The sequence below is a fragment of the Pundamilia nyererei genome, unplaced genomic scaffold (genome assembly GCF_000239375.1).
Source record: "Pundamilia nyererei isolate P.nyererei 1_Seehausen unplaced genomic scaffold, PunNye1.0 scaffold00210, whole genome shotgun sequence".
Lineage (NCBI taxonomy): Eukaryota > Metazoa > Chordata > Actinopteri > Cichliformes > Cichlidae > Pundamilia > Pundamilia nyererei.
Genome location: NW_005187611.1, coordinates 570,198 through 597,272, shown reverse-complemented (window position 1 = coordinate 597,272; position 27,075 = coordinate 570,198). Strand labels below are relative to the sequence as shown.

Genomic DNA, 27,075 nt, shown 5'->3' with positions numbered 1-27,075 from the left:
CACACACACACACACACACACACACACACACACTGAGTAACTTGAGGTCACACACATGTTTTACCAGCAGAGTGTGTGTCACAGATAAGATGACGGCGATAACAGACACACACACACTCGCGCACGCACCAAGTCTTCACGCTGTCTTCTCATCACATTAAACAGTCGGTGGTTACCATGACGACCTGAACACTTTGGGATTCTCACCTGCTGTGACCTGTCAGCTGTGAACCAATCAGGCGACAGAAAACAGAAACTTTCACTCACCTTAGCAGAGACGTTTAGTGTCGAGCCCGAGCCAATCTGATAACGTGAGTCTGCTCGTTGCTCTGCTGCTGGATTTCATTTCTGTGTGGGACAAAAAACCTGACAAAGGAAGAGCAAAGAAGAGCAAACAACATCAAAAAGACATGAATAAGACCGACCTCGGTCCGGAGCAGGGAAATGACGAGCACCTGCTGCAATTTGAAGACTGTGAGAACATGTAGGAGACTAAGCAGCTGGTTCCCATCATGCACTGTGGCTCGCAGTGGGATTGCTGGGCCGCCCACAGCAGCAGCTGATGGAGGAGAATCAAAGAGACGCGTCGGCTGTGGGACATCCTCAGAGAGACGTCCTCAGAGGGACTCTGCCTTCTCTGTGAGACGCTTCATTTCGCTGCAGAGGAGGTTTTACTGAAGAAGGCGGCGTTCCCCAAGCACGCGAAATCTGAGCCCCGAGCCTGTTAATTATGACTCAAATATCTCATAACATGTATAACACGGACAGATAACGTCCGGCTGCCTGCTTTGACAGGAAGTGGCTCCAGCGTTGTCAGATTTTGGCAGCTGTATCCTGTAATCCTGCAGGTAAATTGGTTTTGATTTGTTTCCAGTTGTGAAAAGGCAGTTTTCAGACTGTCAGCGAAACATGAGGCCAACATCTTCAATCAGAGAACTGCAGGTTATATGTAAGCAGAACAGGAAGTTTATCTTATACCTACCACACTCTACAAGACTTTGAAAAGACTTGCTATGGTCTGGGAAATTGTCATGTCTAAAGATAATGTGTCGGTTTTTAGTCAGAGAGAAGGCCAAGTCGGAAAAATGTACATTAATATTAGAGAAATCTGAATTTATCAGTCATTCAAGAAAAGAAAAAAAAGACTTTTTTTATGCTCACTCTACACCTAACCATCAAAATGAGCTTCCACAAAACTGTCAGGATTTTAATGCCACGATGGAAATTTGTCTGAGACACTAAAAGTGCTTGAAAAGTTTGGTGCGAGGCAGGCATTAGTGTTAGAAGTGAGAACGTATACCTCACATTGAGGCGCGCACACAGCATGTTTAGATTCTGTGTTACTTCCACTTCCTGAGGATGTCATTGTGTCTGATCTCTATCCAAAATAAACCACGAGAAACCCACAGAAAGTTCTGACTCTGCCTGAGAATCTTTTAGTATTTAAGTTTTCTTCAGCATCAAAGTGAACAGAGATAGATGTCTGAAGATTCACGATGCACTTCAGATAGCAGCTGCTCGGCTTTCACGCGAGACAAAGTTGCTTCTGTTCATGAGAAAACATGAACTAAAAAACAGACCAGGAGAAGCTCATCAATAATCAGTCAAATATCTGGAACACTAATTTATATAAAGTGTGTGATTCCACTGGGTTTGGTTGAGATTAGTCCGAATTGATTTAGCAGCAGATTCTCCCCAGTCCTGCTCTGTTTGCATTTTCACTTCATTTAAACTAACACAAAGTTTTGACTAAACAAGTATAATGTAATAATTCCCCACTGCATGTATTGGTGGCTGTTTGTTCCGGTTCCAACAGCAGGAACAGCCTTTGAAGAGCCTCTTTTACTGCTATTTTCGGGGCAGAACAAACGGCCTACTCTGGGGTAGGTACTTCTCTGGGCACAGAAAACTGCTGGGTGGAGGTCGACTTGGAGAAAACGATGACAAGAAGCACCAAATGTATTAGCGGTAGCATTCGTCTCCTCTTCCACTTGACTATCGACAACATAAAACTCACCATTTAGGGGGATGCAACAAACAGCAATGATGCAACTGCATCACAAAGCTGTTGCAAAATCATTTCATCATCAGTTCGATCTGATGGATCCTACTGCACAGCAGTGGAAGCATAAAGTCTAAAAGGGTCGGTTAGAGAGCAGCAGACCTCCAGGCTGAAAAGGAAACCAACACGGAAGTGGAAAAAAGAAGCTGCAGTTCCTCCAATGACCACTTGAGGCTGTTTCTAAAACCAATTAAACCCCCATAGACTCCCGTGTTAACACTTCCGTAAAGGAGTTGTCATGTGTGCTACTGTGGGGTCTTTACCTTACAGTATAAAGCACTTTGAGGCCAACTGTTGTGTTGATTTGCTGCTATTTAACAGTCCAACTTTCCTGCAGTGCAAAGGCACCCTCACAAAGATGGATCAGTGCCTTTCTACTCAACATGAGCACTCAAAGTGCTTCCTACTACACGTCTCATTCTCCCAATCGCACAACTCCATGCCTGAACACTTTTTCATCCATGCACACACCCCAATAGGTGCACTGGGGACATCTCAGGGTTTGGTATCTTACCCGAGGATACTTCAACATGTGGACCGGGGTAGCCGGAGCAGCTTAACCACAAGAGCCACAGCCGTCTCGATAACCGCGTGCAAATAAAACTTAAACCACTTTAAAAAATACTCAGAACTCTTGTTTGTGTGAGAAACGTTGAGCTTTGCTGGTCGGTCTCCTTTCAGGTGTAGCAATTATTTTTCATTCTCATAAACTCACATGCTTGTTGAATATGTCGAAGCGCCTGGTCTGATCGTGTAATAATAACAGAAGTTTGCAGGTGGTGCTGCAGTATGTTGGGGCTGGATTCATGGTTGGACTCCTTCAGCCCACAGCAGCTCACACAGTTGCAGGGGTGTGGCGACACTCTGATTTACTACCTCTCGCCCTCTCTTTCTCTAACTTCACGCTTCAACCTACCTATTAAATATTAATATAAGACCACGCCCCCTCCGACACCACCTAGAAGAGTGTGGCAGATAAGCCCCGCCCCTTTTATTCCCAGTGGGTCTCTCTCTCTCTCTCTTCCCCGCTCTCTTTGAATGTCTCGCTCTCTCTCTCCCTGCTTCCTGTGAACGTCTCTCGCTCTCTCTCTCTCAGAACAATGTGTCGTTCACAATAATGGGATTACAGCCATCTAGCCGGCTGCTCTCCCTCCCTCTCTCTCTCTCTCCTGTCATCCCCTCTCTCTCTCCATCTGTCTGTTGGTAGTCCTGCGTCCTCCCTCTCTCCCCCTCTCTCTCGCCCGGTGTTCAGGCTCTTTCAGTTCTTGTCGCCTCTTTAATTTTAATTTTCTGGAGGAATGAAAGAAAAACGGACTGTTTCCTGAAAGAAGTAAGTGCCCGTTTCTCTCCCCCTCTCTCACTCCGTCCTCGCTGTGCGCTCCTCTCGCTCGTAGAGGAGGCTTTGATTGACAGCTGACTCTCCTTAATTGCGCCGTTATTTAATTAGTGGAGCAGGAATCAGATCAGTGGCACAGAGCCGTGGACTCTGACCGTCGCTTTCTCTCGCTGTGCGCAGAAGTTTCCCGCAGCTGTGTTTCTTTTGCTCTGAAATGTGTCGCTGACTGTTGAATTCTGTTTTCACGCTGGTTTTATTCCGTGGTAGTGCAGTCACGGCTTCAGTAAAGTGTTCAGAGTGATGAACTTCAGACATGTCAAACAAGAAAGAAAAGAAGCTACAAACGTGAAGCATCTCCCTGTAAACATCTTTTTGTGTCTTCCTCCTGCTGCTGGCAGTTTATTCAGCGCTGTGTGCATAAAGGTGCAGCCGCTGTGTCAAGCTCTGTGACAAAGCTGCTGCTGTTTGAGGGCTTTATTCAATTAAGATGTGGAAGAATTTCCCACGAAAACCCTCCCCTCCACTTAAAAATGTGCCAACCCGAGGATGCACGAGTCCATGTAATGCTGAAATCTGTGTGCTTCTTTGCAGCAGAGACTCATGGTCATGGTCTGTGTCTGAAGTCTCATTTGGGACAAAAATGTTTGACGTGAAACAGATAAAAACTCACCGACAGTGAAATAAAATAGAAACAGTAGATCCTGCAGTTTGAAATGAAAAGTGTCCCCCGTGTGCAGTGATCGGTAACTTAACCCTTCATTATTGTGTCTGAGTTGTGTTGTTTCCTTTGAAAGCTGCTTGACAATGTACACTGTAGAAGAAGTGCGGCGGGTCTCCATCTATCCATCCATTCACCCATCTGTTAGCTCTGCCTGCTTTATCCTTTGGAGAGAGGCAGGGGGGCTGCAGCCTTTTGCAGCTGACATTAAGCGAGAGGTGGGGTTCATCCTGGACAGGTCACCGGTCGATCACAGGGCAAAAATGCAGCATTGCTGCAAAAGTACAACACTGTGCAGTAAAACCCTGGAAATCTTTATTCAGAACAAAATATTTTACAGTAAATTACAAGTAAAACATCAAATTCAGGATGAAGCAGCATTTCAAAGCAAGCAGTCAAAAATGGACCCGCCCCAACCTGTTAGTACAAGTGTCACAGGATTTAAACACAGTCAGTTTTACCTGAAAATGCATAGAAACTGGACGTCTATGAACTGTCAGCTCAGTCTGACTCACACACTGCTGTTGTTTCAAAGCCCCTGCCACTTCTCAAAGCAGTTTAGATTGAGTGAAACAGGCCCGTCACTCACAGCTCATCACATGTGGACACTTCTAAAGCATCACGTTAAACGCTCTTGGTGGCTGTCATCGATTAACCTACATGACAAATGCTGCGAAGGGTCTTATTTTAGCCCAAGCATTGAAAGCTGCAGCAACTTTTAAGTTTTAGTTTTGACGGCTGCGTTTGGGCTGCCGGTCATAACATATATATATTTTAAATAGTGAGGGCAGAAAAACCAAAAAGCAACCAACACGCGTGGCATCTTGCGAGCATCGTCCCTCTCAGTGAGGAGTGCCCAAATGGAAAACGTAGGTGGCAATCCAGCGGTGCTTTCCAAAGCCTCAGAAAGTTTGTGTCTGATTCTCAGCTGTGAGTAAAAGTGAAACACATTTGTGGGTAAAAACAAGATCAAAACAAAAACATGCAAGCTATCCACTCCTGACAGGCAGACTTATGTCACACTCGCCCCTCTATGTGTGAACACCGCACAGTGCAGGACGCACGGGGACGTGAACGCTGCTCCAAACCTGCTGAACAACAGCAAAGCTTCTCGTACCGTCTTATGAAGCGCTTTAATTAAACTGAACCAGCTCGTGACGTGGACCTGCGGGGCCCCGAGAGAGACACACAGAGCCGGACAATAAAACCTCGAGTTAATAACTGAATAAAACTGTCTGTTTCTCAAAGGATCCTTTAACATCTTTACAAATGAAGGTCAGTTAACCAGCTTTATGGGCTCATTAGACAATAACAGCCCCGCCCTGTGTGGCAAAAACAGCAGAAGCAATGAATCAAAGAATAATTAACCATATTTGTCTGATCGGTCTTGTCACGTTCTTTGCTTGGGTGTGATTTTTGAGGCGAAAGGTTGCAGAGTTTGGCAGAATAATTAATTAAAGCTAATTAAGTTTTGATGATGTCGCCTGATTTGGGTGTTTAAAAAACTCCTTTTTATCTTTTTATCTCATGAATAAAGTTGAATGAATTCTGATCAGTGAATGTACAATCCTTCTTTTCATGTGTGTGTGTGTGTTATGCTGTGTGAAACCCTCCTGTGTTTATATATTTCATTATTATTGATGCGTCAGTAATAAAGTAGCTGGAGGGGCAGATTTTAATAGCTCTACAGTGAAATCACATTCAAACTGCAGTTTAGTTTAATAAATCTTTATATTTTATTATCTCATTGTAGTTATTGTTTGTAAACTATTAGGTTGCACAGCAATAACTGAGAGCAGTGTGATGGGATAAATATTAAACGCGCTCTTTGAATGAAGTGCAGCGTTTTAATGCCCTTAATGAGTTTTCATGGTGGCTGAATGCGTCACAGCTGGAGATTCAGACTGGAAGCAGCAACAATTAATTGATTAAATGGGAAAATAATCTGCAGATTGTTTGCAGATGTTGAAGCGAACTCGCCGGAGTTCGGTTTTCTCTGCCGTCTGCAACACGCATGCACGACTGTCTGCAGCGTTTGCCTCGTCTGTCAGTTCAGACAGAGGCTGAACCATCAGGACATTTCAGTGAGTCACTGAGGAAACTTTGAGCTTCGCCAGGAAACACAGTCGAGTGCTCTGAAGGTGTGATGCTGCCGTTGCAGAAAAATTTCCTGCAGCATCAGAAATGTGTCACATCTGAAGTATTTGGGCTTCCTGTGTTAACAGAGTGACATTTCTCGGTATGTAACATGCTCTGTGGTTTGATCATCTCACTCCAATGTTCTAAGCACCTGTCACGAACCTGACCGCTTTGTGTCCACGTAAACGCGCCTGAAGTATCCAACCATTTCCAAGAATATAAAGTCTCACTAGTGAATCAGGTCATAGAGGAGGAAACATCCCAAGTTTCAGGAGACTTGGGTTCAAATCTGGTTTGGGACAGTTTTTTTTAAAGCTCGGTCTTCACCCGTGTCCTCTTGATCAGGTTAGGAAAACATCAGGCAGCCCTTTAAAAGGTTAAAAGCTTTTGAAAGCTTGAAAGCTGTTTGAAAGCTTTATTTCTGAGAATATGTCACGGGGCTAGGTTTGGATTAGAGCGGTGGTGTTTAAACTGGGAAGTGAAGACGCTGCAGGTCGTGTGCAAACAATTACTGTAGGTTAATAACACGAAGTGAAGATAAAGTGAATTTGATGTTTTTGGTGAGAGAGGGTCATAGCTCCTGCAAAAATAAAGGTGACGTGTATTTATATAAAGCTCTACTTGGATTTTTGTATGACTGATTAAGTGGAAAGACAAACAAATCATGAGGTGTGATACAAGGACTTTTTTCAGCATGCCAGAGTAAACCACAGGGTTGGCGATTAATTCTGTCCCATCTAAAGGTGGTGAAACTGAAGCACTTGTTACATGCGCTCACATTGCTGCACAAACAACATGCAGGGCTGCCGTTTGTCAGTAAATCATCCAGGTTTGCAAAAAGAATTTAACTTGAGCCATTTTCACACATTAACCTTGTGGAGATCCCTCTTCTCACACGTAGCACGCAGTGGGACGCAGCCCACCTCTAATGCATGTTCATTGTATAAAAATGCTGGGAGCTGCTGGGATGGAGTGTGCAGGTCGTGTTGCACTCATTTACCTGTGTTATTCTCACACTGGTGCATTCAGGTGTGATGGGGAATGTGTGCTAGAGAATTGGCAGGTTGAGGACAATTTAACTTCTGCACTGACAGACTGTATGTGGTTCAGGTGATGGAGCAGCCTGGATGGAGGCAGACACCAGCCTTTAATAGGGAGTGCACTGGAATTAGTTCCACTGTTTGCACATCTGTGGCTTTGCACAACGCACGGTCTTTGTGCCAGCGAGCTGGCAGGTTACGTTTATGTTCTTTGTCCAGAGTAGTTTCGAGCTGAAGCACATGTTTGAACGAATGAATGCTGAGTTTGGATTTCTCTGCTCTCGACATACATTTTAACGGATGTCGTCTCTGTAAATAACAAATTTGTTGGCTGCTGTCAGGTGACACAGCCAGCTGTTGCTTGGACGAGGGCACGTTCTAGGATGAATCTTTGACTAGCGGTGGCATGACAACCGAAAGGTCGTGTTAGTTATGCACGTATGAAAATATTATAAATATTTGTTCTTTTTGTACACTTTAGACTTAGTTTACAGACTCTCATTACCTCCGTGCACCTGTTCTATGAGTTTAATTATCTTGCCACAGATAGTATAGTAATATAATCTGAATTTGACTGACAGCTTTATTGCTTTTTTTTTTATAGCTGCAATAATGCCAAAACCATGATAATCATGAAGGGAAATCCTGATTCTGTTAGTGTCATTTTAAGCCAACAGAAACAGCCTGTTTCTGCCATGTTTTCTGATTCCCTTTCGCACTGTTTCAGCTGCGATTGGAGTCATTTTAATGACCTCGACCGCGTGGGTTCTTCGGTGGTTCTGTGGTGAATTTTCTTCACCTGCTGCTCGCCCCACCGGCCATCAGCCGCAGTGCATGGAAACGAGCATTCAGTCAGAATTTTCTTTTGAACGTTTTCTAGAAGTTCAGCTGATCTTTGGTGGAAGGCTAACCATCTGATGTGTCGGCCTGAATGTGTCGGCGTGCGTCTCTGTGGGCGACCGCATCCAGTTTACATGTTAATGACTTGAATCGGTTCTCTGTAAGGGGACAGATCAACCAATCAGATCGGTGCTGTGGTCCACATGATGCTGCAGTAAGGGCCTTTTGTTCTGTGGTTACCTGTTTGTGCCGAAGTCTGGCACCTGACATCTTTGCATTCCTGCTCTGAGACTCTGAGAGATGCAGGTGTGTGCAGCACAGACGGTGACGGAGACACTTTACTGTTTCATCGCTGACAGTCTCTGATCATTTTCTTCTGTTATGAATGAACCAAAGAGAAAAACAGCCCGAAGCAGCTGGATTCTGGCCGATGGTCGGCGCGTTCGCCTGTGCTCTGGCAGCAAAGACCCAGTTGTGATGAAACTCAGTGTTTGAAGCACATCTACCGATTACTTAAAGCAGAACTTTGAGTCTGTGGCTGCTGATACAAATTTCATTTTAAAGTGTTTGAGTCTCATTGAAAACAATTCAGTCTTTTCTCATGAACTTCTCTAACCTGAGTTCTGCTCACAAATGAAGCCAGTGCTTAAAAAGAGCTGCAGTTCCTCCAATGACCACTTGAGGCTGGCTCCAAAACTAAGTCCCTCCCCTTAGACTCTAATGTTAAACTGCACAGCAGAAATAAACATTTACAGCCTGATACAAAAATGGTTTTAGGCTTTTAGGCTTTGGATGCAACTGTTTTATAACCCAGAGAGTTTAGATTGCATTAATGCCTAAAGTTTCATAATTACAGACTGAACTCAACCAATCCACTGTGTTTGTAATATGAAGGCCTTTTGGAGCATTTTTAATTCAATTATCTGAAGAATATTCCATTGAGTGCGGTGAATTATGAATATCATTAAAAAGTCTGTGCAAAAGTTCTGCACGTTCAGGACTAATTAACTGTGTGATGACCTCACACAGACAATGGAAGCACCTCAGTTATGAAGTGCATTAGCCAAAAAACAACACAAGCATAATCACCACCTGAATTTCCACCGATCTGCTATCTGCTCTGCTTTGTGTGAGGAAGTAAAATGTTTTAAATTCCTGTTCCAGATATCTGCTGGTGGGGAAACTTCTGTGAAAGCAGACCTACCACTTATTCTGCACAGGGAGAAACCAAATTACATAAAAGCCACCTGAGGGAGAACTCTAGCGTAGCTAACTAAAGCTAGTCAGATAAAGGTGATCTAAACTAGTTTGTAAAAAAAAAAAGATCAGTCTTTGCAGTGCAGAGTGTGTTTTACTCTCGGCTTTCGTTGCTCGCACACGAACAAAGGGCTTGTTGGTGACTTTTGTGGCGATGCTTTTTTTAGGTTGAGATGCAGGAGATGTATGGCATTGTTGCTGTGTGAATGCTGGGTAACGCCCGCTCTTTTCCCCCGTGGACTCCGGTGAAGTTAAAGTCTGTGGTGGCGGCTGACTGATGAATGATTGCATGCCTTTACAGTGGTCAGGATGAAAGGAGAAGGGAGTGAGGCAACAGAGGAGCACCGGTAAAATGAGTTAACACAGCATTCCTCTCTTTCTGTGCTCCTTATTCAATAGTTAACTTCAACAAAAATGCTAAAAAAGTAATCTGAATACCTGAGGGATGATTGCGATTGTAGCTGAAAGCTCAGCAAGATGCAGTGAAATGTAGTTCAACTACGGGTTTAATTACATTTCTCTGACTACTCCCCAACACTACAGCTACCACAGTCGGGGGTTATATAAGAGCAACTGAAACGATGATATATTAAAAATAAAGCTGCCATTGGAGCAGACAGAAGAGGGGGAACAGTGTGACATAAAAAAGCAATAAAAACGGATCTAATGAGCAGTTCAGACAAGACTAGGTCTAATGTAATGGTTATGGAGATGTTAAAGGAGAGAATGTGACTATAAAAATCATAAAAGCGGTGAACTTGCAGCCATTAATGTGTTTTATCTTCATTTTATTTTCATATTCCTTCTTTTATATATATATATATATTGCACGAGTGACTTCAACACTGGAGTCACTCATGCATTCAGAAATTCAATTAGGTTGTTAGAGGAAATCTGTGCTCCACGAGGCTCGTTGGCTTCAGTCGTCCTCCGGTGCGGGAGGAGATGATGGAGGTCCAGTTGTCTCCTCTCGTCCTGATCTTCTTGTTTCTGTGGGGAATCAAACAGATTGCTAAATAAAGGAATCTCCTCCCTTTGCTTTTTCCTCCCATGTTTATTAGAGTTCAGATCTCCCCCCCCTCCTCTTTCTCCTCCTCCTCTCTGTTATTACAGTATTTTTGTCATTTACTGCCCCCCTCTGCCTCCCACACCCCCCTTCAAAGCCTTGTTTTAATCTTGTAAAAAATTCTTCTCTCATAAACACATAATGAAGCTGGTTCACGCCTGTTAGCTACAGAGGGAGGGGCGGCAGGCAGCAGAGACAGCAGCTGTAAAACACAGTCAGGGTTTCGGTTTTAATATAACTGCACCTCCTCCTCTTTCTCCTCTACACGTCTCCACCCTGATGCAGGAAAATGTAGCCCTCTTTTTTTCTCCCCTGTTTGCGCCTCGGTAGTTTGAATCTGCTGATGCGTCACTTTCATGCTCGCACTGGATTATCGGTGTCAGCGGCGACGCTCTGAGGTCGACTTCCTGTTTCATTCCCGTTTTAACCATTTCTCCGTCCAGCTGTTGTCTTCTTCTGCTCGTCTTTGTGTTTGTTGTCATGACAACTGAATCTGGACCAACGTGCGATTTAATAGAGGGTCTCAGTGCTGCAGCTGAGGAGTTATTATTACCGGCAGCAGTTATGGGGGCTGAATAGATGACTTGTTGAGATGATGCCCCGGGTCCAGGTGAGGCTCTGGGGTGAATTCAGGTCCAGGGTTCAGAATAAGACACTTTCACCAGATTTAAACATGACTTTGTTTCCCTCTTCTTTGTCAACCCCAAACACTAAATCACTGTATCTCAGAAAGACCCCCGATGCTCAGCTGGGCTCCTATTGTGAGAGGGGTAGGACTACCTTAAACAATTATCATTTAATCCATTGATACTGGACATATTTGTTTTCAGCATTCTGGTCTAAAGGCAAACACCTGGTCCTCAGCTGGGATTGGGTCCAGGAGGGAGTCTAATAGCCTGGGGGGCAGAATTAGATCTGATGGAGGGGCTGGTCCCGGTGGACCCCAACCAGCAGAGCGGTGGACAGTCCAACAAAACAGCCTCGGGGGCTGAGAAACAGAAGAGCCCAAAACTGCAGTTCCTCTAACGGCCACTTGAGACTTCAAACTGATTAGATCCCCACAGACTCCTGTGTTAAATGGGCAAATTTACAGCAGAGAACACATGTTTACAGTCTGGCACAAAAATGGTTCAGGCCTCTTTGGCTAAGCTTGCCTTTCAAAGGAATTGAGGGAGATTGTTTTATTAAAATTTTTAATAAGGCTTAAAGAAAGGGGAGTGGCCACTTTGAGTGACAGGAAGCTGTAGCTGAGTTTACCTTAGCGCCATTGGTTCACTGAATGTTTGTGCTGAACGGGGGGAAGATGGCAACTGTTGGAGCATTTCCAGTACAACTATCTGACAAATAATATGGTTTGATGTGTGGTTAATTGTACTAATAATTCAAAAACAAAGAAAAGGTTTAAGTTTTGGTGTCTGTGTGATGTGTCCATACATCCATAAACATGAATCAACTGGGAGACTGGAGCTAGAGTTTCATTATGGACTCATTTTAAGAATCATTTTCATTTTTTGTTAAATTTAGGTACAAAAACAACTTTAACCTTTAATGTTAAGCATTATTAAGATCATGATTGTGGTTGAAATGCCCCCTTTCACAATGTTAAATAAATCTTAATAGATTTCCTTTTTTAGGTTTCCAGGGTGCTGAGTACCTCCTTCTTTTGGCTTTAGGGGTCACCACAGAGGATCATCTGCCTCACCTTATCCCAAACCTGTCACACCAACCTCTGCATGTCCTTGTTCGCTACGTCCATGAACAATCTCTGTAGTTCTCTTTTCCTCCTGCCTGGCAGCTCCATCTTCAGCACTCTTTGTCCCATATATCCTCTATCCCTCCTCTGCACATGTCCAAACCATCTCTTACCTCTCTACCACCTCATTTAGAAGTGGTGATACCAGTGCACATTATACATTTTACAAGTACTCACATGGCTGCTAGGGGTTGCTTCTAACACCCAAATGCTAATATTAGGGCTTAAAACAGGACTTCACTCTCTAGAGAGTGACACTGTGTAGAGTTTAAAGGATGGTCTTATGTTGTGGAGGATTACGATTGCATAAAAAGGCACTCCTCGGAGAACGATTATTTGTTTACATCATTTGTGCTCATCGTTTCTGTTCTGAAGGCTGCATCCTGTCAGGGGTGCCGACAGGGACTGGAAGTGTTACTCTGGCTCACTGAGGTGTGTTAACAGCCTCTCAGTGTAGCTGTGATGGACCCGCGAGCCGAGGAGGTGTAGGTAAATCCTGTCATGTGATCTCCTGCTGATCAGAACCACTTACATAGTCTGCTAATTGGAGAGGAGGCTGGAGCGATAATATATTCACACACATACCCACGCACACAGACACGGATGCAGAAACACACACAGAAACACACATACTTGCACTTAGAGTGATGGAATTAGCATCAATATCATTAACGCCCATCACCTCCCTGCACTTGTTCACACATTTACCCTCAAACACACACACACATCTGTGTGTGTGTGTGTTATAGTTTGAGTATCAAAGTCTTGTAGTTATTAATATTTAATGTTTGCAGTGATCAGTATTCAGTTTGTGGAGGAGAACAGGCTGCTGCTGCTGTGGCTGCAGAGGACTGCACTGAAATACAGTAGAAACAATTACAGTAGAGTACAATAGAGTACAGTACAGTGCAGCAGAGCACAGTGTGAGATGAAAACTGTGAAATGAACAAATTTAAAGATTTTATGCTGTGGTGGAAAACCAAGTAGAGACCCCCAAACATCAGTGCAGAAAGGGAGCAGTAGAAACGTGTAGAAATGTGTGTTTGAGGCCGAGTGGATTTATTCTGTCTGTCCAGAAGAAGAAACTCCTCTGCTGATCTTTCTGAGCTTTGGACGGAGCAATCCCTTTTACTTTTGTCCTGCTGTCAGTGCAGCGGCGACCTTTTACCTTCAGTTAACATTTTGCTGCATGGCCACTTTTTTGAAATATTTATGTTCAGCAGGAAAAAATGCGAGTATCTGATTACAAAAATCTATTGACAGCACAAGCACAGTTGTTGCTTTTACTCAGCACAGATGACTTCTGAGGCCTCAACGTTTGGTGCTCACTGTGAAACCCAATAAGTAGGCAGAAAATTTTAGAGGGCAACTGAGGTCCAGTGCTACACCTTTGAATAACCGTTATGTCCCCACAGTTAGGGTTAGGTTGGAGTAGTAGGAGCCTAACCTTGACCTTTAACCCTACAACTAAACCAGTTTATCCACCAAGTTATTTGTAACCTGGTGGATGTGATGAATAAAGAAATATATATATATATTTTAGAACAGAAGTCTGTGGATTTGTTTTATCTTTCAGTTACTCTGAGTTAGTTTAGGTTCATCCGCAATGCACAAACACAACCAGAAAAAGCTGTTGACACGATACAGATTTCAGTGGCTCATAGTCAAGCAGAGTTAAGACTGCTTCCAGAGACAGTGGCCAACTGCAGCCACAAGATGGCAAAAATTTACAGGTATAATGCAAACAAGCCAGAAGCTTTAAGACAGAACACTGTGTTAGATGCAAGTAGAGAAATTGCTTTACTTTGGTTTTAATTGATGTTTGTTTTTCGAACTTGGTAGTGCTAAATTAGAAACTAGTAATCCTTGCCTTGCTTGCCCTGAAGGAACACAACTGTTAGGTTTTAACCCTAAAATAAAGAGTTCTTGATGTGTTGCTTAGAACTATTTGCTTTATTCTCTGCAATATGGGAGAACAATAAAAAAAACTCATATATTGACAACAAAGCCGTAGGGTTGGGGGTCATCACAGACCATGACTTAGATCTCATTTTTGCCTTATTAGTTCTTAAAATATTTATGGTGAGTGATGTTTCACTTTTGACGAGCGGCAATAAAATAGCTTTACTTCAAAAGCTTCCCTTCTACAATAAGAAGGCCATCCCTCAGTACACTTCTATCAGTGCTGACACGGCGATGAAACCAGCAACCTAATGTATTCATGGTGTCAGAGTTTTCAGAGTGTTTCTACCATGAAGGTAAAACAAACAACCTGTATGACAGCATGCAGTATTTTAGCTAACGTCTGTAATTTGCTCCTGCAGACCTGCAGCTTTGCCTACATGCTCAGTCTGGATCCTACAGCAGTAATGGACAAGCACAGAGAAAAACAGATCCACACAATAGAAATAAGCAGTAAAGTCATTTTATTGACTCAGTAGGTGTCTGAGTCAATCTACTAAATATTTAAATGTAATCAAACATAAACAGTTTAACTTGCACAGAAAGAAAGAAAGCTGTAACAGGTATATCAAAATATTTAAATTACTAGAATTTTAAAATAAATGTATGTTTAGGCTACTTAGTATCTTACTGCTTTATTTACTTTGAGCATTTCCATTCACAGTGTGCTCACATACTGTGGCGGGAGTGCACTGAATGACAATAAAGTACCCGTGTACCTAAAAGCCTGAATCAAATATTTGGTGTCAATATTTGCCTTTTAAACACCTCGTGTTCAGTGCTGGCCTTCACTGACATCTATCTAAAAGCTTCTGGTTTGAAAGCACAATGAAAAGCAGTCATAACCTGCAACCCAGTCTGCACAGGTTCTTACGGGTTCCAAAAGCACTCAGAACAGAGATATTTACAGACTGCTGGACTGTTGCTTTTATGAATAAGATGTGATGCGCAGCAGAAATGTGAATTCCAAACTTGAGCTGCAGTTGTTCACAGAAACGCTACGACTCCTTTAATTCCTTCGAGTTTCAGATATTTTTAGATGGTTGTTGTTTCCCTGCAGGAGAACTGCTGTTAATCTGCTGTTATTCACATATTATTCTGATCTGGTGTCTGGGATTAAGCTGAGGAGAATCTCTAATTCTTCTTATTCTGATCTGATCCTGCTGTCAAGCGTTCGGCTCTGAGTGTGTTTACATGTGTTGTCAGTGCAAACAGGATTTAATCCAGATTAAAGACACAGAGGCAGGAATAGCTGCTCAGCAGCCTCGTCATCATCAAAAAAGACCCAGTGTGAGCTGATGATTATGTGAAAGCACACAGTTACAGTTTAAAGCCCGATGGACCATTCTTCTGTCTGTGCAAAAAAAAGAGGAATTAGCTCCATTCAGATCGGATCAGAACACAACGGCCCAGAATCAAAGTGAGTCCCACTGCTGCTGAAAACAGTTCAGACGGAGACAAAGACATCTGCTGCACAAAAACTAAAGTCTGAGCTACAGTTCTGTCCTGTGTCCACATCAAGCTAACGCGATTAGCCGTGAGAAATTTTCGACACACTTCTATCAAAACAGTTCTGCATGAATAGCTTGCTTGTATAGGCCACCTTGGTAGTTAGCATTGCTTTCCTCGACACAAGGATTTTCCCTCAGGGTTTTGGATTATCACAAAAAATAAGGTCTGCTTGGCATCAAAGTTTATGACACTTAAGAGACTTTATTTAGAAAGATGATCTACAGAAATTAGTCTGTTTTTGTGGATTCTGAGTGTAAATGCATTTGGCAAAATAAAACTCTAATGACAAAAATAAACTACACCACTGTCGCATGACTGTAAGGTCATTATCACTAAGCTCCTTTGTTCCGCTTAGTGATGTTCAGTGTCTGTGGCAACTTATTATCTTATCATTGTTTTATCTTATTATCTTATTTAGCCACTTGTTAGCAAATAACAAGCAAAGCTTTTACAGGGAAAATGTTGCTACCTTCTTGGGTTGTAGCACAGCGTTAGTTTAGCTGTAATGACGGGAGATCAGCGGCTCCGTGGCCGTCGACATGACCTGATAGCTCAGCTGATATCCTTCTACACATCCAATTGAAAAATCTAAGACAGTGTGGGCTATTGAAGCTGCTTCAGCCTTCCCACACTTCTGCAAGCCGCTCTGCAACCCACATTTATGTCAGGTCCCCCTTTTCATGCTTTTCAGACCCATTCCACCAAATACGAATTACTGCAGACCGAATAACAGTAATATTTTGATGAAAGTGCTCCTGACTGAACTGTGATGAAAGCAAATACAAAGACCACAAATCTAACGGTATAATTAAGTAAGGTTTTCTTTATAATAAGACAAATTCTTTACAATCAGATTTCCTGAAAGAAATCCTCAGAGTATCACAAAGTATTGAGATATATGATTAAATCTAATCCCAGTAACATGATATGCATCACGTTGCTATGACACAATATGTAGGTAACAGTTTGACCCATTATGTTCTTTAATAACATGTAAGTCAGAATTTAGAAGTGAAAGGTGAAAAGTAATCTTCTCTTGAATTCAACCAAATTTCAACCATTGACCTTCTCACATTTACCCCCTTTGGACAGCTTCCTGTTGATTAGTGAGCTAAAGAACATCAGGTGGGACGTCACTATCAAAGTGAAAGCCTCAACGGTTTAACTTTAGGAACCATTATCTGAGAACGATGCAGAAATAAAGAAGTGACTTTCTAGACTTAAATGAAGCTTTTTCATTTGGCAGACACACCCTTACATTTTACCTTTTAATAAAACCTCAACATTGTTTAGAAGTTTGACAAAGTTGGCCCTTCTGTAAGTTTTTGTTGGCTGGTAATATGCTTCCGAGGCCTCCTTTTAGTTCTACCAGCTTGTGTATATGTTGTACTGAACAGCAGCAGAATAAAAAGTGACACAGAGGCAGACTATTTCAATTCAAATGCTAAACATTTACCAACAAATACTAAAAGACCTGCGAGTTCAAACCCTGCTACGAGCCTGCTGTACAGTAACTGCCATAATAATAGCACCGGAGCATGGGCTGTTTGTTTTTAAACATCTCATCATGTTTCTACATCAATGAGCTGCATCACCACGGCAACAAATTGACTTCCTGTGGGGACGATGATGAAGGTCTGTGTACAGTCAGCTCTATGATTCACACGCAGACATAAAAAATGCCTTTTTGGGAAATGACTTTTTGTGACAGTAGCTGACAACATGCATAACACGCACACAGAGACACACAGAGAAACACACACACTCTAAATCCCACTGGGATTTAGAGTGTGTGTGTCACGGAGTGTGTCTGTGTGTCACAGTTGTCACACACCCTCGATGATATCAAACCGTCCTCGTCTCTTCGAACACCAAAAAATATTCATGAGCTCACCAGGGGAGTGTTTTTTAATGTGTGTGTGTGTGTGTCTGTGATAACAAAGCCAAACACACAACAAAATAATCCCGAAGCAGAAGAAAAAGACAAAGAAGGAAAAGAAAGACAAAGGAAGGGAGAGGAAATGCATAGAGAAGTGGTAGTCCTCTGAGTGTGTGTGTGTAAGTGTGTATTCATATCTTTGTGGGGACCAAAAGGTGAAGTTTACCATACTTGTGGAGACCAAGAGCCCTTATGGGGACCAAAATCTTGGTCCCCGCAAGTTTGAAGGCATTTTTGAGACTCAAAATGTGGTTATAGTGTCCGGGTTACCATAAGGTTATAGTTAGGTTTAGGGTAAGGTTAGGGTTAGGCATTTAGTTTTGATGGTTAGAGTTAGTAGCTAGGGAAAACACTATATCAATTAGATGTCTGCACAAGATATGAATACCCGACATGAGTGTTTGTGTGTGTGTGGTTCACATTCTTTAGTATTTGAGGTAGTATTGCTGTGTGTCTGTACCCTGTAGTGTACCTGTCCCCAGGACCTCCAGCACTGTTAGGAGTCTCATCAGCCGTTGTTCCCGTTTTCTGTCCCACAGCAGCTCTGACCTGCTTTCTCCTCATAACAAAGAAACTTCTCGTGTTTTTACCACAACACTGTTGTTACCAGCTGAAGCATTTGAATACTTTTCATGTTATTATAAAACGTTTCAGCAAATAATTCTGTCTGTACAAGAAAGTTGTTGTTGTAACAACACGTCACATGGTTAAGGGTGAGCCTCGATCTGTTAGGGGTCTCTTCCTGTTAAAGCGCTTCCTTCCCACTAAGTGTATTCTGCGGGGGTGTCCAGAGCCCACCGATTAGCAGGCGACCCATATGACGTAAGGATATTGCAGACAGTGCGTGTCTTCTCCCTGCTCTCTCCTGCTTTCTTACCGCTGTATTATCATTCTATTATTGCATTTTGCTTTGAAACCTTGATAGTAGCGTTTTGTCCATAGCACATATATTTGTGACTGTATTTGGATGATTTGGTGGAGTGTTATAGTAACAGCAGGGTGTACTTAAAATGCAAATGTACTAATGCACAAATAAAGCAATAGAATTTTACTGAAGCTGAGCAGCTAACAGACCAGACCAGCCCTAACTTTAAGCCTCAGTTTAGCCTTAATGGGTGAATTAGAACACAGTGCACAATCCAGTGCAGCTGATCAAAGTGTACAACAGCCACAGACCGAAACAAACATGGCTCATTTTTGCTGTTAGGTTGGGGACTTAAAGATGGGAGTTGAAGGGATCGACTCGCTTTAAGAGTCAGCTTTGTGATGTGGTCATTAGAGGAACTGCAGCTTTTGGCACGTCCACATCAGCTGTAGTTGGTCTGCAGATGTTCCCCGATTGAGATGCTGTGATAGATGTGAATCCAGAAGCAGCTGTGAGGTTCTCGTGTCCTGGTTGTTCTTCATCGGCGTGTAAAAAGAGCTGGATGATGTCCCTTTGTGGCATGTCACAATGCAGTCATAATGATGCCATCAGGCTACATGTGCCTAACATACAGTGTGCCAAAAACTGGAGGTGGATGGAAGAGGCTGCAGACACTAATGTATTACAGTATTGTGCAGCGTCTTACTTTGTGTTACACTTCAGATGCTTTTACTGAATACTTGCATGGATCCTGTCAGTGCTGCAGACACAGTGCATAGATTCAGGCGCCACAGATCATGTGACGAGCCTCTGCATTATATGATGCTGAACATGTGATGCTCTGCGAGGCCGTTGATGCATCAGCATGAAATTTTTCCTACTCTGGAATGTTGCCTGAAGGTAAAGAGGGAGGAAGACGGCGGTCTGAATCTCCTCCACTGGAATGTAAGCGGGAAGGTGTGGCTGGCTCATTTCTGCTTTCTTATGAGGTAGAAAGCGGGAGCCAAAGGTTGTGCTGAGACCGGGTTCAGGATGGACCCTGATGTGCTGAGGGTATTCTGCAGCTGCCTGGCTCTGAGGCTCCTCAGCAGACTGAAACTAGGACGAGTACAAACACAGAGGGAGGGGAGTCGCCGAGAGGGAAGGACAGGAAATGAACAAAGACAAGAAATTTAACTGCACACAGTAACACACTCACAGCTGTGTATGCGTCTGATTCTGTCGTCTCTTTGAAGAGTGAGTGTGAGAGTCAGCACCAAACCACAGAGATAATATGGGGGTGGAGGTGTGTGTGTGTGTGTGTGTGTGTGTGTGTGTGCCTGAGGTAAGGCAGCCTGTAATCATCACCTCACTGTGTTGAAAGCAGGCTGTCCTTCATTTACATACAGAGAGAGAGAGGAGGGAAGCGGAGAAAAGAAGGGGGGCGAGCGAGGCGAGGAGAGGACCCATGAGAAAATTAAAAAAAGAGAGAAAGAGAGAAGGGAGAGAGGGGAGGGAGGGCAGGAACAAAAGACGAGTGAAGTACAAACTGCTGCGATTAGCAAAGTAAACTGCTGCGTGTTTCACTGCAGACACACCTGCAGCATCGTCCCCGTTGCCACGGTTACTAGCACAATAAAACACCTGGAGCTGCGATGCAGAAACAGAGGTTAATCTGCTCACCTGGCGGTCAATCAGAGAGCAGGACCTGTTCTTCACGGCTGTTTAATTCTGAGCGCTAGACAAAGTTCCAGGTCGCAGAGGAAGTCCTAGCGGTCCTGGAGGAGGTCTCAAGGCTTTTGGAGAAGTGACGGTGGTCCTTGAGGAAGCAGGAGTAGGGTTCAGAAGTAATGGAAGATGTTTCAGGTGCCTTTTAGTGCAGCTAATTCCTCGGGTCTGTCCTTGGAAAGGACTCGGGTCACAAAAGAAGTTTCGGGGGACCTGGAGGATGTGAAAATGGCCCCTGGGGTGATTCCAAAGGAGCATGAAAAGTTTCCAGGGGTTGTCGGAGAAATTGTCAGGCCTTTTAAGGAGGTTAAATAAGCCTGTAAAAATGTTCCTCGAGCCCCTGAGGAGGCATGAAGGTTACTGGAATAGTTTCTGGGGATCCTTCAAGGGGGTTTGGTCAGCCTGGAAGGGAAAACGATTCTCCTCGGTCATGTTTCAGTTTTTGTGTTTTTGCCTGCATGTTTCAGGGCTTCTCTGACCTTTTTTAATAATACCCCCAGTTTTGAAATAAGTTTTCAGACAACTGTCCTCTGAGCAGTTACTTTGTAACAATCATCAGTAATAAACGGTAAAATGAGAGTTAATTAACCTGTAGTTATAGTCAAGTCAGCTTTATTATCACGTACAGCACATTTAAAATACACGAAGTGTTGACCTGAAGGCCACTTCAGGACACTTCAGATAGTTTTTCAGGTATATTGGTAGGTTGCTGTGTCCTCTAATGTCACTTTCACTCACTACACGGTCAGATTTAGGCTGCAGAACTGCTTGAGTAGGTTTAAAATTCACATTATTAGCCCTGCACATGAAAAACTGATGCCCCGGAGTGCTTAACAGGTTAAAATGGGACAGCAAGGAATTCAGCCCAAGTATCACATGACCCATTACTAACGGACACAGTCATGAGCAAATACATAATACAGTTTTTAACAGTTTCTATATGTTAAATTAAATTATTAATATTTTAACAGCTTTAATACAATACATAAGACATTATACTAAACAGCTTACTTAAATTGAACCATATAAAGTGTTACCAAACTATCATTAAATAATAAAGTTTTACCTAAAAATAAATATGAATAACATATCTGTGGTAATTGTGTAATGTCAACAGGATTTTTGGGAAAGTTGCCTTTAAATCTAGCGAGAAACTCGGGCGTCTGCTTCACTGTGGATCTTTGTCTGTCTCGATGGCCGGGAGCAACTGCCTTGATCAAACTCTTTTTCCAGGCACAGTCTGTTTCCTGGCTTTGTTTTGATCAGAGTCATTAGGAAACTGAGGCATCACACAAATATGTAAATCACGCCTCACTTTTCAGCTGTATAGCTGTTTCATTTATACCCTGAACACATTTTTGGAGTTTTGGCTGTCATTAAATTCAGATGCTGGCTTTCTGCTCACAGTGAACACGAAGGCGTTTGTTGCTTTCTCCTTCTGTGAGCTCTTACAGCAGCTGACAGGTTACGACAGCTAATGATTGCATTGAAAAGAGAAGCGTTGAAGATAAAACGTGGTCTCTCAAACTTACTTTTTTTTTGTTTAGCTAATTATGGTTTAATTATTTTAGCAATTATTATGACAATGAGCTTGTCTGTCTCATTCAGGGGTCCTCTCCTCCTGAATAATTCCACCGGACTAAAATTACAGTTAATGTGCCACCTCATGACAGAGATGGGACCAATGGGGGAATGCAACTTGGTACATCTACTCGAGTACTTTACTGAAATATAGTTTACTCTAATATATTATAGCTGTAAATGTACTCCACATCCCTGATTTGATTTTAGTTATTATTTAGTTATTATTACACTGGGACATATTACTATAGACAGCATTATATTATAGATGTTTTTGTGAAATCTAATTTTTTATAGTATTTTAAGACAATGCACCAGTTTTTACAGTGTATTTATCTATGATGAGCTATTCTGGTTTCCTGCAGTCACGCCTGCCTCGTTCTCTGACCCTGCTCGCCCTCCTGTTTAAATAATCCTGAAAACATGATGAGTATAATAAGAGCAACATGAAAATTAACATAGAAATTTCAATTCAAGGGTTAACCAACTAGTCATAAACTATGCATTTTATTTTCATGTACTTTCTTCTTCTGTGCTTTGACCGAGCATCCACGCTCGCCTGGCATGTGGAGGCTTCTGTAAATGCAGCTGAGTTGAGACTGAAAACCGAGCCTTTCACGGAAACTTTGACTTTTGGAAACGGCGATGCAGGCGCACGTGTTTGCTGGGGCGCTAAGTGTTCCACTCTGATTTGTGACACTCTTATCATATGATGCTTTTTGAGAAGATAACACAGACATCAGCCTTGACTAACACGCAGGATGAATAACAGGCGTTGCTGACCTTGATGTCTGGCACCAGCTGTTGCCATTCAACTTTGCCTTTTATCATTCTGCTTCTGCATCTGTGCTTAGGAGATGTGGCTCGGTGTACGCGATATGTTCTTAGGCGCGTTAGTATGGACGGAGACTGGCTTTATTTAAAAAGGTATCATGGACGTGTCCGTAGCACTTTCCCATGCCTGAGCTTTCTTAAGCTGCAGTGTGCAGAGCTCTCAGGGTCAACAGAGAGACAGATAGACAGGCTGACAGAAGCTGATCTGAATTCAGCAGATCAAACATGAATTTATTTTCTCTCTGAGTCTTTTTCCTCATTTTTTACTTTAACGCTCCGTCGCCTCCAGCGCTCTCTCTCGCCTTCTTCTGTCCTTCTTATAACCTCTCTCTCTTTTTCTTTCTTCCAACTTTAACTCTCCCTCTCATTTTACTTTCTGACAGCCTACAACTCTCTCTCTCTCTCTCTCTCCTCAGCAGCATGAATTATAGATGAAGCCCCCCTCCCCACCCATCAGGCTGAAGGAGGAAGTGATTAGCATACAGACTGACTGTGTGTGAGGATGATCAGTATTACCATGGAAATGTTGAAGCATGTGTGCCTCTTGCTGTGTGTGTTCGGCACCGTGTGTTTGTGTGTCCCGAGGCCTCACTGGCTGTTTCCCAGCATGCACTGGGGGGGAAGTTAAACAGCGAGTTTCAGTCTGTACCAACACGCAGCAGGAGGGAGGGTAGAGCGAGCACGAGTTAACCAGGAGAGAGAGAGATGAATAGTGTTTTGTATCAGAGGAACACACTCTGTAAAACATGTCAGAGGCTCTTATTAATTTTACTGGGGCAGAAAATCTTGTTTTCCTGAGAGATATGAAGCCAAACTGACCGTGTAAAGTCCTCTTGAAGCTTTGGACCGAACTGAAGTTGGCTGAAAGCTACACGGGCTAGCCGAACTCAGATTAGCCTCTTCTGTCCTTGCTGCTTTGAAACTTTCACTTTTTCTTCATCAGCCCAGCTGCACAGAGATTTTTTAAATTCATTTTCTTTTAAAAAACTGTTACACTCAGTAGTCTGCTTTTATTTATCTACTCCAACTTCAGCTTTTATCTGACCAGCTCACCTAGGTCCAAATCAGCTGTCACATCCAGTTCCTATTCTTCATGGCAGGACGGCACTGGGATGTGCACATCAGCCGATATGAGCCCTGCTGACTGATATCTGCCTGTCACACTCAGGGTAGATCATGCCATTTTAAGCGACTGCCCCCTGTTGGAAAATGAGTTTGCATCAAGGACACTGCATTTGGTTGGTTTTAATTCTTATCTTTGAGAACAGTGATCTCCAAATGGTGTGCCTTGAGGCAAGTGCAGGTGTACCTTTGCGGTCTGAGATGGTCTTTGACCCATCGTTTTTTGTATTTGGACTCATAAGGTCTTATGTTTAGTTTGATTCCTAGTATATATATCCCCAGTTACAGGTATTGTTTGTTTTTGTACTCAGTTTTGTCTCTTTAGGTCTATATTTACAGTTCTCTGCCTCCCGCATGTTCCCTAGTACCCTGTCTAGCCTTCGTCTCTGTGTTAGCTGTTCCCATAATGTTATTTCCTGTTTTATTTTGGTAGCCTTTGTCTCTGTATTTAGTATTCAGTTTTACTTTCCCAGCCTTGTTACCTCGGTCGTGTGTTCCCTACAGCTATGTTCACCTTACCTGAGTGTCTCAGTGTATTTGTAAAAAGTGTCTGTGTAGCTGTGGGATGGTTATAAGACTGTGCCACATCAAAGGCCCCGCTTGACATTGAGGTGTTTCTTATACAGGAGCACCGATTACAACCACAACTAACCACCTTTGCACAGGACCTAAAACCAAATGAAAGAGAGAGAGAGAAAAAACCTTGTCAGTTGACACATAAAGCCACCTCTTTTATGGCTTACTATGAGTGAATAACTTGACTTATACTCACATGGTGCCAAGCAAATGGTACCAAGTATCAGTGATGGAAACATGGCCCACTGCTATAAAGCACTGGGTATGAACCAGATTCAGTGAGACTGTTTGTGTGATTGAATTAAGGTATCTGATAAAGGGATGAAGGAGAAGCTGTCAAACGTGTCTTAAAATGGCCTTGAAGTTCACATTGTAGTTTGTCCTTTGGTGGGCACAAAACGCATTAAAGCTGCTGTGTTTAAGCTGCTGTTCACACTAACCGTGGTGTACCGCAAGGTTCAATTCTAGGTCCTATTTTTATTTCATTTCAATTTCATTTCCATTCAGCTAAATCTTAAATCTTTTTTCTTCGCTACTCTCACAACATACAGATATGTGGACTAAAATGTTTTCAGTCTCATATCCACAGGTGTATAAAGTCAAGCACCAAGCCATGCCGATTGCCTTTACAATGAGTCACTTTTAACAGGTCACTGAACTCGAACGTGGAAAGTGTTTAAGAAGCACAGCAATTCAGCAGAAAAGTTAAAGAGTGTTGTTACCAAGTGCTGAGCTGCACAAAAACTACACACCAGGAGCTTCATGGCTGGGTTTCTATGGTGATGAGGTGTAATGTGTAGGTGACCCAGTAGGTTTGTCCATGCAGTGTACCTTCCCATGAGTTTCGGTGACCTTAAGAGCCTAATTGCTGTTTCCCACCATGTTAGTCTCTTTTTTTTTCCAACTCAACTTTACCCGCGCCCCGCGCCCATTACCCTGACCCTGGTCCACATAAGTGAAGCCCATTGCCAGGATCTTGTGAGCACAAGTTGATTCAGCTTTGAGGCACACATCAAAGAAGCCGCCTGGTCTTGTTTCAATTAAATCACAGCTTTCACTGTCATACCTGGAAAAAGTCATCCCCATGTTTGTTTTCTCCAGGCTTGGCTACTGCAACTCTGTCCACACTCGTATAAACACAAAGTTACTCTCTCGCCTCTGGCTCATTTAAAATGCAACAGCTGGGGTTTTATTGGTTTTGGTGGACTGCAGAGCTTCACCCCAGTCCTGACTTCTGTGCTTTGACTATCTGTAAGCTTATAGAGTCAACTTGTAAGATTTTGCTTATCGCTTTAAAGGTACATCTGAGTCTGAGCCTGAGATACATACCAGATATGTCGATCCTCCTGGGTGGTGACTGTGCTTTTGCTATCAGGGCCCTCGATTTTAGAACAACCTGCCTGAGGAGATACGACTGATGAAATCAGTAACCTCCTCCTTTAAACAACTTCTTAATTCATGTTTCATAGACCTTCTTTTATGTGATGTCATCACATGTGATGTATTAACAATACTGTTAATCAATGTTAATCGGGGCTTAATGTCTGGCTTTCTGTTTGAAATCACCCTCTGAGTGTTATATGTATATGTATATACTAGGATGCAGATTTTTATTTTGAAAATTGCAAACAGTACTGACCCAGAATTTCACAATCGGTGCACGCCTGGTGTGTCGTCTCCCTCAGGCTCCAGCTGGATTAAGAGGAAAAATCCTGATGATTTATTTTTTGGTTTGGAGGTCCCAGGCTCTAATCAGAGGCACGCCACAGCACAGTAAAACCCACAGTTTGTGGTATTTTCTGAGACTACAGATGTAAATGAGTTTTTCTTCCTCTGATTTGCATGAAGCTGAATCAGATCTGATGTGTGACTGTTTTGACGTGTCGAGAAAGCAAAAGAAAGTCCTCTTTGTTGCCGAACTGGGAATATTGTTAAAAAGAGGATATGCGCTGGCTGTTTGTGTGGAAATGAGAGTTAAAGATCTGTTTTGCTGTCGAGAAAAAGACGACTGATTGAAAGAGGAAATTCTGAGGCTTGTGGTAAAACCTTTGGTCACATTAGTGCTCAAGATTAATCTGACTGACCTTTGTTAAAAAAAGGAGATTAAAAACCATTTTATTGGGAGTTTGATGATCAAATGTCATAACTGTGAGTTTTGTCATGGATAGAATTTGGCTTTTCTAACTGCTGCGGTTTGATTTAGACCTGATGGTTGTTTGAAAGACTGGATATTTGCCAGGATTATTTGATGTTGTCTTTAAGCAAAAAATATACAGATTTGCAAAAATGTTTCCAAACAGTTCCTCCTGCGCGTGGTTCTGCTCGAGTTTTGGGAGTTTTTTTGGCCCCACTATCTCAAAATACCAGTCAAAGAAAACCCCTGGGCTTCTCTTTATAAGGTAAAAATGAAAATCAAAACAGATTATATCTGAACTGAAAATGTTTACACATTATTACACCGATGGACAAGCTAAGCTGTTTGTGTGCATTCTCTCCATATTTTGAGTATCTAAACAGGCGTGTTTTCCAACACATACTGGATAGAACCATGTGGCAACCACTTGGGACAGAGATATGAAGTCCAAGTAGAAGCGCCAAAAACTGTAGTGCAAATGGCCTCTTGAGGCTGGCTCAAAAAGCGAGTCAGCCCCCATAGACTCCTGTGTTAAAATGCCCAGATTTACAGTACAAATAAACCTGCTTTATCCCTTCATAATGACACACACACACACACACACACACACACACACACACACACACACACAC

At 42.8% G+C, this 27,075-nt stretch overlaps 1 protein-coding gene across 3 annotated transcripts in view; it reads left to right on the top strand.

Moving 5' to 3' along the window:
- Window positions 1-27,075, top strand: part of plxnb3 (plexin B3) — a 92,587-nt gene that overhangs the window by 34,588 nt on the left and 30,924 nt on the right. Inside the window, exon 1 of one of the 3 annotated variants that reach the window (XM_005747987.1) lies at window positions 3,252-3,392. The exons of 1 other annotated variant lie outside the window; for it this stretch is intronic. The gene's annotated coding sequence lies outside the window, so the exon portion shown is untranslated. Of the gene's footprint in view, window positions 1-3,251; window positions 3,393-5,181; window positions 5,392-27,075 lie in introns of those variants that run through there. One more of the 3 variants, XM_005747988.1, reaches the window with a different exon arrangement.